Source organism: Corvus kubaryi, unplaced genomic scaffold (assembly GCF_017639235.1).
Source record: "Corvus kubaryi isolate FWS band 111438036 unplaced genomic scaffold, C.kubaryi_AGA036_p1.0 37396, whole genome shotgun sequence".
Lineage (NCBI taxonomy): Eukaryota > Metazoa > Chordata > Aves > Passeriformes > Corvidae > Corvus > Corvus kubaryi.
Genome location: NW_024581135.1, coordinates 28,892,188 through 28,905,504, shown reverse-complemented (window position 1 = coordinate 28,905,504; position 13,317 = coordinate 28,892,188). Strand labels below are relative to the sequence as shown.

Below are 13,317 nucleotides of genomic sequence, written 5' to 3'. Positions count from 1 at the left end.
AATTAAGATTAAAACTTCTTACAGACTGTCAAAGCCTTCATTTCAGACCAACACAATGTCATATTTTGAAAAATAATTCAGTAATTCAAGATTAATTCAATGGTTAAAAGTAACTTAGTAAATATTTTTCATGAGAAATCTTGCCAAGTGGCATCTACTCACAAAAGCAGCACAGAGCAATGTAACCACATCTTTAATTTGCTGCTACTTCTGAGCGGGTTGGCTTGCCCCGTGCTTTTCTTTTACAGTAGCTTTGATTACACTTTTCTTGATAAAGTCTGCATCTGACAGCGTGGAACACATTTATCTCAAATATGGAAAGAAATGAGAGTAATAGGATCTCTTGCTTGTATGTGAGAGAGTGAATGAGACCATAACAAATTCACCTATGCCTTTATCTCCCTGAACAAAGTCAGAATTTCAGCTGCAGTGACCTTGTGGTCACAAAGATCACAAATTGCAAGACAGAAGAGGTGGAAAGAAAAGGGCTTATGTTAGGCAGTTGTACGTTTTTGCAATACATCCTGCAGTTGTTATATATCCAAAACTAGTTCTCTTGAGACAGAAATCAGGCTCATGTTGTTCAATAGTTTACAAAATACAAGTGACAATAATTCACACTGTTGTTCAACAGCAGTAAGGGAAATATATCTTAATTTAAAGACCTAGAAACCAGGACAAAAATAAAGAAAGTGCCAAAAATACAGAATTTACAAACTTGCCCAGATGAATTTGGTACAGCCCTGCACAGCATACAAGAAAAGACTTTTTTAAGGGAACTGCAGCTGAAGTCCAATAGAATTTAGTAATATTGACAGGAATGTTACGGTGAACTTGATAGTAAGAAAAATCAAGATTCTAACACATATAGAAAAATATGCTTTATGAACTAAACTAATAGAAATGTTCCTACATAATTAGTAATACATCCAATTTTATTTGCTTTTGTCATTATACACCAAGTTGTATCCTGTCTGGATTGAGCTGTGTGACATCTAAAAGAGGTCCCTGTCTTGTAGGGATTCCTAAGCTCCAAAATAGATTGTGATCACATTTAGGTTCTTTCCAGGCTGTAAAATGCACAGATGTCTCCCCATAGTTTTGAAACTCACAACTCAGACCTCCAACTCATGGAATATCACACAGTCATCAACACTACCAGAATTAAAAATATATAGCTCTGTTCTGAACACCAGAGTCTAGATCTCTGCTGAGATCTAGCATCTAACGTTTTATGCCACCTTATTAAGGACTATGTGAGTATATAATGTAATTTAGAAGAGCTTTCCTGCTCATAAAGCTATGGCATCTCCTGAGGAGTTAATATTTGTTCTGGGGATCAACAGGCACTATAACTGAAATTAAAGATGACTTTTTCATCTAAAAAATCCTTTCTAAGCCTCATTGACTTAGTGCCCTATACACAATCTAGAGTTTGGAGCAAAAACAGAGAACACAGAGCCATGGTGCTGATGACAGAAAAAGACAGTTATTGGAGGGTTTTATCCAATTTGATCCTACTCACAGTATATCTCAATTTCACACCATGTTTTAATTAAAGTAAGCTTTTATGAATATCCACTACTACTTACTCTAATGCACCCTAGGACTGAGAAACCCTCATGCTAGGAAGTGGAACCTAGCTATTCAAATAATTCTCATTAAGCAACATAAAATTCAGAGAAAGATATTTCAAGGATCACTGAGTTAAAGGAACTAGGACACAATAGCAGTGGCTAGGTATTTATTAACTTCCCTTAGGTAACAACAGTCCCTTTCATAAACAGGTTACAAAGAGCAGCATTTTGCAGAACCAGATCAGGCAGGTGTACAGGCTGTATGCGATTTGGCCACTTAAGTACCAGAAGTGTCATGAACTGTATAAAAAGTGACACCAAAGTGGGAAGGCATCAGTCGTCTTCGTGCTGTGCCCTGCCCCTCCCAGGAACAGTGTTTCGAGGCTGGCTATTTTGATTGGTAAATCTTTCCAAAGTCTTCAGATCCTAATGCTGTGTTGCATTTCCTTGAGGACATTGGACTAAGGGAAAATCCAAAACACAGGACAATTGCTAAACTTGCCTTTATGCAACTTCATATTTCAAAGAATTAAGCTCCATTAGGAGGATGAGAACAGTATCTCAGGAAGTCTTTTTCGTTTGCAAGGCTAATCGATACAGTATTTTAGGTATGCTACCCAGACTGCAATCCCATATAATGCTGAAAGGAAGGAGGAAGCATGAGAGGTGTTTTCATTACAGTTTAACTGTTTCAAACAGTTTAACTCTTTGGGGGTTGTTTTTTTTTTGTGATATGGTCTACAGCCCAAATCTGATAAATCAGAATATAATTAGACAGTGCAGGAATCATCACTACAAACCTAGCCAACAGGACAGTTTTTTTCAGGGATTATTTCTCAGAAAATGATCAAAATCCCAGAGCCATTAAATTAGGGGAAAATTCATTGTGTGAAAGTGAGGAGGGCTGGATCTGTCTGGCCCATAACAATACTGGAAACGCGACCACAAGCACTGAGTGCCTGCCCTGGTATGAAAAAAGATATTGAGCTTACAAAAGGCATCCATCTCCCCATGAAAGCAAATGCCACAAAGGCTGTTCCACTCCACAGTTCACTATTGAATGTTTTAATTCAGGTGGGCTCTGGCTCTCTGTTGTCACTCCTCCACACATGTGCTTAATTTGACATATAAAGCCAAAGATTAATTCCACTAAAGTCCTATGATTTGCTTAGCAGTAGATCAAAAACTCCCACTGGCTTTAAGTGTGAAGGATCAGAGACTGAAGGATCAAGCTTTATAGCAAGTAGGGTCAAGCAGCAAGTTCCCAATCCACAATATGAGCACTGGTTTTTATTATATGTCACTGCTCTACTCTGAAGGACTCTTTCCAGTGTGACAGTTCCTTGGGTTTTTTTCTGAATGGCTGTTATCAGATCACAGCTTTACACTGAAGCTGTTTATAAATGTTCCTTATGACATTGCCTTTTTTTTTTTATCAAGCCATTTTTCCACCATGAAACAGGACATTTATTGTTCATATATAAGAGGCAATGAACCTGCAAAAGCAGCATTCATAAAACCAGGAAACTTCCTCAACAAGCAAAACAACTAACTGTGATGGACATTCATAAATCATTCCGTATCATTCATCATAATTCCTGAAGTTTCATTAATTCCTAGAGGAAGACATAAATCTAATGTGCATCTTAAGGAGCCAGCAGGGTGGCTTGCTCTCCAGGCATAAAATAAATATTATGCTCTCTGCCTTACCGAGGAGATGCAGGTTTTGCCTGTGTGCACAGCAGGAAATCGATGTCACTCAAAATGTGGGGATATCCTCGGCAGCCCTACAGGCATTGCTTTTGTTTTCAGAATCTGCAAATGCTCAGTCCTAATCCTGCCCCCACTGAACTCGGTGGACCCAATGAAGCTCAGGCCGAACTATATGTACAAAGCCTTTAATCTACCTCTGGTTTTGAACAAGCATGTTAGGAGTGCAAATTTGATTTCCAGAACTGAGGGGCCACCAGTGCCTGGGCCTGTGCTGCAGGTATCCTCTTGGAGGGATCCTGGGCAGCTACATAGGGTCTGGCTAACCTGTAACAGCTTGGAGGATCACAAAGGCAACACACATCTAGCAGAATCCATTAAAAAAGGGCAGCAACTAAATCTTTTCTTTTAAAGCTAGCAAGCTGATATAAACAGAAAAAAGAAGCCTTTACAGTGAAGCCTGGTGCTATGCAAATTGCTCCCTGCAAATGCTAAAGCAAGTTTGACATCCTGTGGTCAGAGTCTGCATGGGAATAGCTCACCCTTTCAAACCCTGGGCTTGCTCACTCAGGAGATTATTCTGCTCCTGAGGGCATATATTTTTGTTTGAGGTGGGTATGACAGTCTTGTGAGTGAGCATCCTGGAGGAAAGAATATAAATGTGCACACTAAATATTTCTGTCAGGGCATGACCAGGAGCTGAAAAAGAGCAATATCACTTGAAAGTCCACAGGACATCAGAGGATAAACACATGATGGGTCCCAGAAAGTCTGTGTAACCCCTCTGCTTGAGGTTATCCCCTGCCCTAAAAGAGGGATACAAATATAAATGGGAAACCAGAGACTGGAGAAAAAAAAAAAAAGAAAATAACATAGAGCATGGAAAGACTAGTTTCTCCTAAGAGAAACAGGTGCAGGCTGAAATGTATAGATCTCTGAAAAGATACTTTAGTCATAATCATAAGGTCTGTTTAAAATTCTGCTGATTCTTTTTCCAGCCCGCATGTTCCAAAAGAAAGAAAAGCTGTCTTTAAAATACCTGTGATAATTGTTATAAAACAATCACATGTAGCAATTTTGGCTTATTGATGCACATCCAATGCACCACATCAATCTCTGTAAACCTTTCCAAAGGTTTGTGCACGTAGTTTGGAAGAACTGATTGTGCAGCAAAGATAGCAAGGCAATTTGTTAGAACTTAATTTGTGACAAATTATTTCTGTGAAAAGAGCAAATGATAACAAAAGGATAACTCTAGATTTATGGAAGTGAGGTGAGACCCAACATTCCAGCTGCACAATACCTTGGGATAAGTCATGTTTGCACAATTTTTAGAAGATTGGCTTTGAACTTTCAAGATTGTTGGCATACTTTTAAATTGAATAGATTTATTGATAGGTTTATTAAGATATAATGAGTATTTATTTATTCTTGTTTTCCAAAGCAAACAAAATTCATAAAAGTTATCCAACATACAGTATATGCTCAACCATGGCAAGCTTTTCAGGTTACACAAGCAACCTTTGAATCAGGCTGCAAAATGGTTATGTAGGTAAAATAACCCATTTCCACATAATCTTACTCAAAATATTCACCCACTGTGAACTGCTTTCTAGTGTCTTTGCTGGGGGCAGATATAAACCTCCTACCATTTTTGAATGGTAGTGAGTTTGGATTCACAAACAAAATTTTTCAACAACCTTTATTTCAACCTTTTAAAAAACATCATGTTTTATTCTACCTTAGAATATGCAGAAGAAGGCTAAAAATGAGAGGAAAATTCCAATATGGAGGACACAAAGCAATGGAGCATTTTGAGGATTGAACTACTTCGTCATGTAAGTAGGTCTTGTGGGGTTGTTTGGTTGTTTGCGTTTTTTCCGGTTGATTTCAGAATATCGTGGGTTTGTTCATGTTGGACTTACCACTCTCTACAGCCACCTGAAAGGTGAGTCTCAGTCTCCTCTCTCAGGACTAGCAACAGGACAAGAGGAAACAGCCTCGAGCTTTGCTAGAGGAGGTTCAGTTTGGACATCAGGAATTTCTTTGCTGAAAGATGGTCAGGGATTAGAATGGGCTGCACAGGGAGGTGGTGGAGTCACCATCCCTGGAAGTGTTCAAGGAACAGCTTGATATGGCACTTGGCGTTGTGGTTGACAAGCTGATGTTTGGTCAAAGGTTGGACAGGATGATCTTGGAGGTCTTTTCCAACCCTAATGATTCTGATGTTCAGCTCAAAGCAAATTCCTAACTGGAAGTTTTAACTGTCAGAATAAAAAGTCATTAAGAATAGGAAAGAACCTGCTCAACTCTATTCCAGCTCAGCATAAAATAAAGAGGCTTTAACTCTTCATAAGGTAGATAGAAGAACGGCACAACTCTTTGTGCTTTGTTTATTCACTGAAAAAATACATTAAATAGGGAATTAATCTACACAAAAGCATGTAATATGTATTAACTAGAGACAGAGAGATACTCCAGATGTAACAACACTCTTGTGAAAACAAGGCCTGCCTCTTTGTAAGGTTTTTCACTATTTAATTATTTTAATCATTTATAATTATTCCATATTAGAAAATTATTATGTGCACATCTTTACCATTATCCCTACAGTTGCAAATATGGATTAGGGCAGTCAGTGAAGACAGGTGAGTCTTGTCCTACCCAGCCATGCTCAATAACTGCTGCTCCAGCATATGCAATGATGAGTTATTTAGACCCTCTGTAGTTAAAGTAGAGCTTCAGCTGTGCAGTTGATAATCAGACCACTGTCAGAGCCTGTGTTTCTTCAGCAGGTGTGCAAACACACAGGCACATGCTCTTCACTTTGCAAAGGCACTTGGTGGCAATTACAATCAGAGAGGGGATGTGCCACTCCGAATTTGTGAGCTGTTATTCATCAATACTTGCACTAGGAAACATTAGATTATTCTGTAAGATGCTGGATGTTCCTGTTGATTGAAACTATTTGAGGATGTCAAATCAAGGCTTTTCTCTCTGCTGTACCACACCTGTTCAATTTCTCTTTCACTGTTATCACAACTGCAACAAAAATAAGTACTTTGTGTACAAAAGGCCCCACTAACACTTTCAAAGGAGAGAATTTGGTTTGCAAACTACCTCGATTTGTGGAGTAAAAATCTCAAGGGTTACTTAAATGTAACTTGCAAACAGCACCTTAGAAGCACCTTAGACAGCTGAACAGCAACTTAGACCCAAAATTTTGATGGCATGTAGGCCAAATTTTAGGTAAAGTGAGATCTTTAAGAAGCAGCCTGGCGTCAAATACACACTGTTTAAATATGTGACCATAAAAACCACATTTTCTGAAAAGGCACAATCCTATTGCATGGCACTGTCGTTTCTTCTCTCATGACATTCACATTCCATCTAAGATATTACCCCAGCCTTCCATGCTGAGCATGTCTCTGCCAGACATTGACCTTGCCATGGAACACATGCACTGGCAGGTGCCTTTCTCATTCTGCTCCTTTCTTCAGGACAAAAGCTGTATGAGCAGCAACTGTTGGACAGGCCAGCTAGCAAAATCGGGTGTGAGGGAAGTGGGGTGGACTGAGGTGTCTTTTTTGCAGGGCAATCTCCTTGCAGCTCTAGTGGTCATGGTTTAAGTATCTTCTGTAGGAGTACAAAGATCTTTTAATGCATAATCCAGCCTGTGCCCATTTTGAGAGTCCTGGCTTTATCTATGCATGGAGCACACTGTGCAAATGGATGTTTAGCTTGTGAGAGACTGTTTCTGCTCCCTGGCTGGGTGACTGAAGTTTTATAACTAGGTTGGTGACCACATGCAGTATAAACAACAAATACCTCTCCAGATGCATACTGAGGCCTGCATGCATTTATGCAATCAAAACACAACATAGAGGAAAAAAAATCAATAAAAGCTTAGGAACAATGAAAAACATGGGCTACAAATAAACAGAGCCATTGCTGTACTAATAGATATTTTCCAGGAGGTAGAATCTTGCTATTGTATCATATCTGAAATACAGCAGGAATTGTTTCATGTGCTGACATCTGGCTGTAACAGCATGACCTCTAATACCATGCTGGACATAACCTCAGTGCAGGCTCAGAAGAAATTAGGAACACGACTTTGCTGCAGAAAATAAGAGTAATATTTGTTGGCTTATAGAATGGCAGTGACGGGTGATTTAAATTCAAAATATCAGCAGTGAAATCTTGGTGCATTTAGCGTTGTCCTATTTAGCTATTTAACTGACAGCTGGTGATTAATGTAGATATAAAACTGTGAAATGTCTTTCTCTCAGAATACAAAGTTGATAGTGGTTTATGTTTCAGTTTTTTGGTTGCTTTCTCAAATGAATTTCTAGAAGCTGAAGACCATGAATAGAAATGCTGAAATACAGCAGTTTTCAAAGCTTTCAGAATAGCCATGATGAGAAGTTGTTTTAGACTTTAATTGAATTGATAGTAATAGTGAGGAACAATTGTTTTGATTTGTTATTCACCATATTTTGGACAACTTCTGTAACTGAATGACAGATTCAAGTGCATTTTTAAAAGTTAATTACCTGTTATCTCCATGGTGCTGCATTTTATACATATATCTTTTTTTTTTTTCCAGCACATAGTACAGTTTTCTAATTGAACCACTGGCTCTCTTATTCAAATCGCTATTTTTAATTATTTGCACATTGAAAAATCAAATATGATGCTTCAGCAATAAATTAGAGGGATCACATTAGAGGGAAATCTGAACATATTCACTGATGTTGTTAGCTGATGACTTTCTAACATGACTTCAATCTGCACAATTATGTGCAGTCCAGGTTTTCCAGCAGTTTGCAGGCAAGTTCAACAAACAACAAAGAAATGTAGGTGACTAAACAGTCTAAGATGAGAATAGGTCTCCTTTCAGGATCCAGTCCAATGCTCACTTAGGCAGGAGGGCACTTCATTTGCACTTGCACAGGCATGGATCAGGTCTTGACTAAGAGATTTAAAGGAGGGAGAAGCCATCCTTTTCTTGGTCACTGAAAGAACTTCCAGTGATGGACAATAAGGATGATGGCATCATTTAAATCTGTGATAAGTTACAGGAAAAACTGAAAATAAAGCAAAAGTACTAGGCTGGAGATGTGCTGACTTGAATGCATCCTTTTCAACCTTGCCCAAAAGTGTCAGCATTAGGGGTTAATCTCCTCACTGATAAACATGCAGAGGCAGTTTACTGACTGGCCTACCCTATACATGCACATAACTTTTAGGGCAGGCTATGCAGACAGAGATCCAGCACAGCATTTAAAATACTAGAGAAATTAAGGGGATATAAGGGAATTAGGAGATGGGCAGTGAGGCTCTGACCTCAGCAGAGCAGACACACCAGCAGAGCTCAGCTAAGCTGGAATAAAAGGGGGAAATGGGCCAGGGTCTTTCAGTGTTGCAGGTACTAACAAGCACAAGCTCCTGCAGCTGCCGGGTACCAGCAGTGAGGGCTTACACACAACACTCTTCACAGGGTCAAGGCCTTTATCTGCTTTCTAAGATAAAACCCTTCAAAAGCGTTTGCTGTGTGTGATAACACAATCCAAGATCATGTACTCTCTCATATTACAGCCAAACTCTCAGAAAGATGATACATCAGAGCATTGTATACTGGGACTTCTACTGAAAATGAGACCTCATGAAATATGCAGGTCTTTGCTGTGTGTTTTGTTCCTCGTGCCATCTATTCCCTCCCCTATGAAACTGCTCTGCTTATTTTCATGGTGATGTGAAATGCAGAGATTTCCTGTTCAGCACAGAGCCACTCCAGCTTGGCAGGGTGTCATGCATGGCAGCTGAGAGCTGTGCCAGGACACTCCCTTGATCTGCCAGGACCCTGATCCAGCTGCAGCCTTGGCAGGTCAGCACTTTTACAGCCACTGTGAGATGGAAGTTTTAATCTGCCTGTTCCAACTCAAATGTTAACATTTTCTCCCCACGCTTTTCAATCATAAACAATTATCTATGAAAAACAAATTAGGTATGAGATTTCTTTCACCCCTCTACAGTGTTTTGAAATTCCTTCTGCATTGTCTTTTGGTTTTCTGCTCCTTCTTCTGCTCTTCCAGCTGCTGCTTGGCAACACAGATTGCTGTGCAAAATATGAGCTCCTGAAGATTGCTCACTTCAATAAAATTTTAACCAGAGGCAAGCATGCAAAGTAATTGAAATGCATGCAAAGTAATTGAAATGCAATGTTTCAATAGCATAACTGTGGGTTTGGTCTGGTTTTATGTTGTGAGTGAAAGATTCCATCTTATTAAGACAGCATGGCTTCTGCCCAAGTGGACCAAGTAAGGCATGTGCAAGAACTTGCAAGAAGAAAGCCTTGTTGGTCTAGGGACTGGTGTGACATCTCCATTGAAAAAGGACACAGTTCATTGTTTGCCTTGCACAGTAGCTCCTAAATCCCATCCCTGCATGGTGTGGCATGATCTAATTCACACTGTTTAATACTAAGCATAGGGGGTGTAGAGGACTTCTGTTGCTAGCTAAAAATTAGGACACATAACCAGTCCCCTGCAATACTCCTGGCAATTTGATTTGGCCTGGGGAAATTTTCATCACCATTAGAGAACACAAAATGTGTTGGTTTCACAGTCTTCACTACTCCTTCTGTGATACAAAGTTTTTCCCTTTGCATGACCAGCTTTTTTCCCCTAAGAAATCAGTTTTTCATTCCATCTAGTGAATGACTTTCCAGAAAAAAAATTGTTTTCCACTTCTTTTCATTATATAATTTGCCTTTCAGATAGAGCTGGTTTTAAAAAATAACCAGGCTTCATGTGAGATAAAATAGCTGAGAAGTTTTCTTCTTAGATTTTTACATTTTTTCCTCCTCATATTCTCATATACTCAATTCATTCCTCATTTTGGTTTTTTTCTTTACTTTATTTTCCACATTTTCAAATTATCTTATGTCTTCCTTCTGCTGTTTTTATATTGTTGCCCTGAGCTCTACAATGGTCTGTGTTAACTGGGCCCCAAGTAGGTGAACTGTACTCTCCAGGTTAGTTGGAGTTATGAGAGGATTTCTAGCAGAGTCTCTCTCCCTCTCTCGCCTCTCTCTCTTTTTATTAATCTTTGATAACCCTCTTTTTGATCTGCACACTACAGCCTTCTAATTTACTGATGCTTTTAAACCTCAGTCATGGGATTACTTCATTTGATTCATGGAAGACCATGAGCAGTTCAAATTAACCTTTTGCTTCCTTGGGGTAAAAAAAATTTACTTTGGGGATTTGGTTCACCTGTTGAGAAGGAAGCTGTCTCTTCTTATTTACTGAGATTGCCTCAGTACCACAGAGATGACTCATGCATACTCTGAAGGGTTTAGGTGGCACCATAAATTCACTGCTGGACACCATGGACCCTGTCCAGAGCAAACTGAGGTCAAAAAAGCATTCCCCTTGACTCCGGTGCCACAGAAATTAATGGTAGATGGTGTTCGGTATAGCAAAGCACCCTTGAAAGGTGACACCATGTTGGTTTCTCTGCTGAAAAACAGCAGCATAAAGTGACATCATCACACCAGTGAAAGTTGTATCCTCTGACTTTTCCATATCTGTTTACCACCATTTTTTCAAAAAGATGTCCAGAAAGAGACAAGATCCATGTCTAAAGTATGTGGTAAGCCGTGCTTTTTCACCAGCCCACTGAGCAGGCACAAAATTTACCACAGTAAAATGAGGAAAAGAGTAACTCTCTAATGGAAAAAGACACACAGACCTCTTGAAAGGAAAGGTTACCCAGGATGGCAGGTAAAGGTCTACAGGATTGATCTTCTGTATCTCACTCACTTCTAGGAGTGCAAGGGACTACTTTGTTGGGGTCTGCAGAAAAGAGCTAAGGAAAGCATTCACACAAATATCACTGAAAATCTGGAAGAGTTTGCCCATGAGCAAAACCAGTATGATGACTCCATGTCCTGATACATACATCAGAATTGGAGTGCAAGCTCTCAAGCAGTGGATGTGGTTGCTATGCTTGAGAAATGGCTAAATCAGAGATTTCTCATCTCTGTCTTTGTCTGTCACATCATAGTGCTGACAAAATAAAGCAAGGCAAGAGGTGAAAGAAGAGCAGACACTGAATTTTTTTTCTGCTTTTCTAAGCATTTTACAACAAGAACATGGCAATTACAAAATGAACCCATAAACTGGCTTAGTATTACCTTAACACTACTTTCTTTCTTCATGAGTTTCTCCTCTGTCCCCCTTAGCATTCAGAGACAAATCTAATTCTTTAAATCTGGTCCAGAGCCCTGGCCTAATTGTTTGACTGCAAACTATTTTACATAGCTTGATTGTATTGTTCAAAAACTATCCCTGTGCATACCATTTTGCAAGTCTGCAAAAAAAGCCACGGACCTAGGAGGGCAACAGCACTTTGTGAGGGTTTAGTACAATGCCACATTGTGTGCACCCAGCAGGGCAGATCAGGGCCATAGCAGAAGCTCTTTCTTTTACAGCTTTTCTACTCAGATCATCCATTTTCTGCCTCCCATAGCATAGCTTGCCACTCTATAAAAAAAAAAAAAAATCTGAAAGCATGAGAAATGTCAGGATGAATGTTGTCTTTTCATCTTCACAGAAGCTGCTTCCTGGCATTAAATTTGAGTGCTATACCCTGCATGGCTTATCCTACTTCCTTGCTATAGCCTACCTGCCTCTTTGCCTCTTGATGAATCAGGACTCAATAAAACCTGGCTCGGTCCATTGTACTTGTTCACTTGTAGCTAATGAAAATACACAGGGAATACCTTCACCTGGGGCTTGTTGTGCCAAGTCACAGTGCAGATTAGTAGTTCATACAATACTGTATAAGAATTCCAGTTATCTCATTTGAACACCATTTTCTTGCTCTTGATCCCTCAGTGTGTGGGTGTTTTGCACCAGGAGGTGCTGGTCTGTTAAGATTGCAGTAAGAAAGCCTCTCAGGCTTTGTGGAGGACAATTGAATGCTATTTATTAGAGCTGGCACTACAAGAAGAGATTAGCATAGAAAATCTTGTGTCCTAGACAGTAGGAACCATGAGCAGTTTAACACCCAAGGGGTCTCTGCTCTGTGTGCAGCACATCATGTCCATAAAAGAGATTTGACCCTTTGTCATTCAACTTCTTGTGTGACTTTTCTACACAAAAATGAGTCTATTCATCCTTTCCACTGTCAAACTGCAAGGGTGCTCACATGACAACTCCTTGCTGCACTCCTGGACAAAGGCAAGGCCATGGAGATGAGGCAGTGGCGGAACAGAGCAGGACCTGCCACAGGCTCCTCTGCTCTCAGAGCTGTCCATGTTTATCCTGCAGCCAAGAGGTTTGTGCAGCAAAGCACAGGCCTGAAGGTCACAGTGTGTGTGCAGCACAGCAGAGCACAGCAGTACTGACAACCCACAGACTGGAATTGCATTGGCTCTTTCACATTCAGAGCTGTGTGGGACACAGAACCAAGCCTCTTCCTCCCTTGCTTCCTTCTGCTTTGTTTCTCTGCAGAAGCCAAATGCACTCATAAATCAGTCTTCACAAGTTCTTCAGCAAATGACTCAAATTGCCAAAGGGACTGAAGAAACAGCAGTAACTAGTGACACCAAAAGCCACACCTGGAGCTGCACTAGCAGCAAATCGTGCAAGATTTATAGACATTACTGAGCCAATGCAGAAAACACAGCTGAAGTCATCAGCCTAGGGTGAAGCAAACTTACTGTGCTGTGGCACTGGTGGAAGATCTTGCTCCAAGGTCATATGATCCCAGAGGTTCCAGAGATTTTAGGAAGAAAATGTCTGTAACATACACGTACAGTCCTAGTTTTATGCTGCTCTTCTTTATCTCCCTACTAGCCTAGTGAGAATTGCTAGTGTGTCGAGACATATGAATGGATTATACACAGCCTTAAACTGCCAAACACTTGACTGCAATGGAAAGCATAATATTTCAGCATGGTGTAGAATGGATGTAGGAAGAAAAAGGAAAAGGAGAGGAAAAAATGAGGTATTAGGAT

At 39.9% G+C, this 13,317-nt stretch overlaps 1 long non-coding RNA gene across 3 annotated transcripts in view; it reads left to right on the top strand.

Annotated features, from left to right (window-relative positions):
- LOC121670702 overlaps positions 1-13,317 on the top strand; it is a 45,366-nt gene that overhangs the window by 14,924 nt on the left and 17,125 nt on the right. For all 3 annotated transcript variants that reach the window (XR_006018223.1, XR_006018221.1, XR_006018222.1), the window contains exon 2: positions 5,034-5,125. This is a non-coding gene — a long non-coding RNA (uncharacterized LOC121670702). The remainder of the gene's footprint in view (positions 1-5,033; positions 5,126-13,317) is intronic.